Below are 6,000 nucleotides of genomic sequence, written 5' to 3'. Positions count from 1 at the left end.
CTTGACTCCGCTAATTTGTGTCTTAATGCCTTTGCCTTTACTGATCACCTTCCCCAGAACTATACCGGTCTACTTCTCCATTTATGGCAGAGTGCACTTTGTGAACATCCGTATGTGAGGAATGAAGTGAGGTGCTGGCGTGGTCGTGAGCAAAGCACAAAATCCATGAATTAATAGAATGTAGGAAATAGTCAAATAAAATAGCAGTTACAAAAGCACATGACAGGGCACCTGGGCGGCTCAGTGAGTTATGCGTCTGCCTTTGGCTCAGGTTGTGATCCCAGGGTCCTGGGATCCAGCCCTAGTCAGATTCCCTGCTCAGCAGGAAGTCTGCTTCTCCCTCTTCCACTTCCCCTGCATGTGTTCTCTCTCCCTCTGTCTCTGTCAAATAAATAAATTAAATCTTTGGGTGTTGGGGGGAAGCACATAACCTAGGTATTACAGTATGGTGACTCTAGATCCACTCCTGGGAAAAGCACCTAAGCCTGCATTTGTAGAAAGGGCCTTTCAAGGGAAAAATGGTGGCTTTTATCATCACTGCAAGCTTGGAAGTGAGTAGCATACAATTCACCCTCAGTATATGTTGATAGAATTAATGAGTGCAATCTGCGATGGGCTGCCTCCTGAGACAGAGTTACTGTGATTCCTCTGCTTGCAGATGACTTTGCATCATAAACATTTATTGTCTGACTGGCTAGAGTTCATCGGAGAGTGGTAGACGTTACTTGGGTATTTCAGGTTTGTAAATTGAAACCTTTTTTGTTATTTCCCCCATTGAATTTCTCTGAATTTGCCTGTTCAGACTGACTGAGCAAATTCAGTCATTCCCAGGGCGAATAAAAATTTGGAGATTAGATAGATCATGTTTTGAATCCTAGCTTTGCCACTTCCGTGTATGTGACCTTTGGCATGTCACTTAAGCTCTAGCCTATAATAAGCCCTGTCTATTAAATGGGTCTAATGATGACACCTTATAAGAATAAAAATCAGTCACATCGAAGGACCTGGAAGAGTGACTGCTACCTGGTGAATACTCAGTAAATGTTGTTAGTCTCCTTTGCATCTGCCTCCTAGCTTTGTTGATATAGTTTTGGCATAAATTTTTAGAACAGCTGAAGTAGGTGGAATTAGGCACAAACAACTGAATTTCTATCTCATATTTGGCACAGTAGTCCGTATCCAGTAGTAGGATAAAGAATCAAGAATTGGAGCTATGTTAAGTAAATGTCCTGTCTTTCCTGTCCCTTATAGACTACCAACTCTCTACTGAACAACAGGAAAAATACTGTAGGATTACAGGATAGATCTTAGTCTATCTCCATAATGTTCTTGGATTTTCAAAATTACACAGAGTCTCAAACAGCACAGTGGTATCATTTGGAAATTCAATTAAATTGGAAATTTGATGGCGTGGGGATATGTCATGTAGACCTCTAGGGGACCATCAAACCTATCTTCCCTTCTTTTGGGGCCCCCCCATGAGCCTGTATTTTCCCATCTCCATAGCATCTAGATTTTGGCTATGTAATTGACTTCCACTCAGTGCAATTTGAGTGTCTGTGAGGTATGCTACTTCCTGACCTGTCCCATAAAATTCTCCCAGGCATGATTCTCCATATCTTCACATCTTCTAGGTTGACAGGAAAGGATAAGCCCCTGAGATGAGCTTGGAGAGATGGCTGAAGCACAGGATAGAAAAAGTCCTAGTCCGTGAATCCCCTACTTGGAGAGTTGCCCAAATAGGAACATCCTTTTTGATTACTAAGTGAGAAATAACTTACGTTACGCTAAGCTGTTGAGATTCAACAGTGCCTCTTTTTTGGTTTTTAGCATTATTCCTTTCTAAAATATAACCTAAAAGATAATGCCCAAAGACTTTAGATCCTGTCCTCTCTTTATTAGCAATTAGCTTCATTTTAAATAATGGTTTCCCTTCCCCAGGTTTTAGATTGGCTGTTTAAGGTGACAAAACACTTCTTTGCTTTTTCCTTGCTCTCAGCTCATAACCTAGTGCCTAGAAGAGAGTAGTTGCTCAATAAAAACTTGATAAATAAAAAATTCAGTAAGCAATTTGTTTTATATGGAGAGACGTCTGTCTGATACAGTGTTTATAGGAAACTCTCCAGTCAGACTGCCCTAGTTCAAATCCTGGCTCAAACACTTAATGACTGACTTTGGTAAAATTTCTGACACTCTGTGTCTCAGTGTTCTCATTTGTAAGTGAGGGTAAAAAGATAAACCTCCCTTGAAATTAACCCCCTCCATGATGGGAGTTAAAGAGTCAATATATGTCAAGCTTTTATTCATTTTAATTTAATTTTTTTTTTTTAATATACAATGTTACCCTGGTTTCAGATGTCAGGCTTTGAAAACAGGGCCTGGCCATATTGAGACGTCAGGAAGATGATCCTGTTCGGGATATTTCTGTGTGCCAGACAATGTTCTAGCATCATTACTTCACTGAAGACTAGAGCGTGTGCTTCCTAGAGTCCACGCCTGGGTTTCGTGGTGATGGACTAGAATCCCACCTGAGTGTATGTTTTATGCAGCACAATTCAGGCTGGGTGCCTGAAACCAAGGATTTGTTGCAGGAATATTGTTTGGAAGAATTGGGAAGACAATGAAGCTTCAGTCTTCTGAAAAGGAGTTTTGTAATGCCAAAAGCTACCAAGAAGCTGCCTTAACACCTTTGCCTGAAATGATTGCCCTGGCCTGGCTGGATGTTCGAATCTTCCCAGTGCTTCACGGCTCTGCTCAAATATTACCTCTTCCTCAAAGCCTTAGCTAAGGGCTCCACGAGGATGATGGGATCCTCCGTGCCTTTCATATTTTTTATATTCTTCTACCTTGAACTGCACTTACGGTTGTGCTTTCGCTCTCTCCCATACTAAAATAGAAACTTCTTGAAGCATGGGAGTCCATGTCTTACTGATTTTGGCATCCCCCAAATCCCCTCCTGACAGCAACCTCGAGTTGAAAGCATGGAGCACAAAGGCAAAAGGAACAAACAGGACATTTATCCCGCCCTTGAATTTTGAGGCTTTCTTGAAGGAAAATCAGAGACTAGCCCACGGTATTCGGTCCAAGATGCAACTCTGTAAAAAAAGAAATTGCTGTCCTTACTTACAAAAAGAAAAAAATTATTTAGAGTGATTTTGAAGTAGAATATGGGAATATTTTCACAATCACCTCTAGGGATTTTTTTAAAAGCAAGACAAAAGGAAGAGCTGAAGAACCCCTGCTGTGGGGATTCCCGGAGCAGCACTGGCTGCCTCACAGCCCTGGGAAGAAATTTAAAATCATCTGGTTCTACCTCTGCAGCAGACCTCCTCGGCGGCTGGGGTATTGCAGTCCTGTATCCGTGGGCCACCTCGCAACTTCCAGACCAATGACAGGGATCAATGAGTCATATAAATGCCGCCAGCAGATAACTGGCCCTTTGGGTCCAAAGCACCAGCCTTGTTGCGGAAGTAGAGACACCCCCGTGAAGGAAGAGACTTTTTGGCAGATTCTCAATGGTGGAGCTCTGACAGGTTAGCTCAGCATTGACAGTGGAACAAAGTGGTAGTCTGGAGGCCAGGAGATTTGAGCTCTGTCCTTGACCTAGCAGAGGGTTTGGCACAGATGGAAGGGACGAATGCCATCGAATGGCTCTGGACAAGGCAATGAACTCATCTGGGCCTGGGTTATTTCTTACCGAGAAATGAGGAGGGTGGACCACATTCTGTTTCGTGAGATGACTTTTCACAGTGCCAGAGCGAAAGCTTAGGTCCCTTCCCATATCTTTGTGAAAGACAAGAGATAAGGTGTTTTAAGTCCCTCTCTCTACCATCAAGGACAGGTACAGGTGTGTGCAGGTGCACAACCCCTCCCTCCCCCCCGACATCATTTGTACTAAAAGGAATCTAAAAGACAAAAAATCTAAAAGGAATCTAAAAGACAAAAAAAAAAAAAAAAAAAAAAAAAAAGAAACAAAAAAACAAGAAAAGCAGCAGTTTAGGGAATCTTCCTGTAGGAGTCGCTGTGGACAGCATCTCCCCAGGTGGCTGACTATACTGGATCCCTCCCACCCCTCGGTGGGTGGGGATGGCTAATGCTGCTGGCAGTGATCAGCTGACTTTGAGAAGATGGCCCCTAACAGTTGCTATTACTGATCAGATTATCAGGGCTGGCTGCAAAATCACTTCAGTAAAAATCGCCATATAGCCCAGAGATTTCTAAGCCTTACGAATGCCTACTTAATGACAGTTATCCGTTCAATTAGAATATTCAGCTGTGCCTTGAACAGCCTGGGCACTCTTAACTACTTCTGATCAACCCTTCTTCCCTTGGGTTGAAAGAAATACCTGGTGGGGCTCTTACCAATCTCGAGATTTCAAACCCCAGGGTTGTATTTGGTATTTGTTTTTATTTTTTCCCCTAGAACACTTATGTTTTTACCAGCTAGAAAAACTGGTGAGATCATAGGCTATTCTTATGGGCCATTTATTGAATAGAGAAAACCGAATAAAAGGCAAAGAAGGAGGGCTTCATCTCTCACACACACGCACACAGAAAGGCAATTGCCTCCTTGTCCCACTTCGCAGCCCCTACCATGCGGACCCCTGCCCGCATTTGCATTGGACAGGACAAATGGCCTGTTTTCCATCAGCTGGAGTCAGCTGCCTCCCACGCGCCCCTGCCTCCCTGACTCTTCATTGTTCTTTGGGTCTCCAGCAGCAGGAGGGAGGGGACACGTGGAGCCGCTCTCACCCTCTGGCCCCTTTCATCACACCACAGACGGACACTTTCCAAGAACTTGAATGGGCATCCACAACCTCCCGTCCGATTATTAATCTGCCCCTTCACACATTCCTCTGCCTTTTGGCTGGCCTGGCCCATGCCCCAAGAGGATAATATTCGGAGTGGAACCCCTTATTTTGAGCAGTAAGTCTAATTCAGGAAGGCAGGGCCATATAATAGTATCTGAGTGTTAGGTATATCTGAGCTCCCCGAGCTTAAGCTTCTCTCTGGAATGGGTGATGTGCCATGAACTGGTAACCATGGGAGGAGCAGACATGTGTGCATTGGGAGATGTCTGTGGGCAGAGCTCTGCTGGGTGTCTGGTGGTGATAGAAGGAGGCGTTTCAAAGATTGTCCTTGCCTTGAAGAAGCTGCCCTTCTAGTTGGGAAGATAAAACATGACCCCATGAAGCGGAAGTGAGCGAAATGCAACATAATGTAACAGTGTGGGAGGAGGGAAGGTGAGTGGCCAAGCCGGAAGGCTCCTGAAAATCTTGAATGAGGAAGTGGGATTTGATCTGAGCCTGAAAGGATTGGCAAGCTTTATGCAAATAGAGTGGAGAGAAGGCCAGTGGTTAGAGGAACAGGGCAGCGGGGAGGAGACCCTTGCACTGGCACTGGGCGCTGGAGCAGCCAGGCAGAGGGTGGGCCCAGGGGGTGAGTGCGGGGGCCAATCTGCAGAGTGGAGCCGGGGGTGGGGGGGGGGGGTGGAAGAGACCTTCATGTTTTTCTGCGGCTGTTGTCGGACATTTGCCAGCTATCTGCTATTTCCCAGATGAGACAGGAACCCTTCCCTGTATTCCCTCACAGTGATGTTTGTGTGGGTGACAGAGACATTACTTGTAAAACACTTAGAAATAAGCAGCCGGTTTAAAATAAGAAAGATATTGCCTTATTATTTCAAACCGAGTTTTCTCTGTTTAATGAAGCAGCTTCTCACCTAAGCTGCTCCCTGGGTGTTCACCAGGCAGTTTAGGAAGCAGCGTGAAGTCTTTGCCAGGCCCTAGGCTACCATTTAGCACACTGAAGCAGCAACTTCTGGAATGGTCCCCCAGTGGCATGACAGGGTCCTGCTCTCCACGAGGTGTCTGTCCATTTGACTCCCAGGGAAAGGGCTGCATCGACAGTTATAATCAAGCATGCAGGACATGTGAGCTGCTGGGCAGAGCACAATGCCTAACACAACCCTGTTACGTCTTGTGGAGTAGAGAGGAAGCC

This window comes from Lutra lutra, chromosome 6, assembly GCF_902655055.1.
Source record: "Lutra lutra chromosome 6, mLutLut1.2, whole genome shotgun sequence".
NCBI lineage: Eukaryota > Metazoa > Chordata > Mammalia > Carnivora > Mustelidae > Lutra > Lutra lutra.
Note: the sequence above shows the minus strand (reverse complement) of the source record.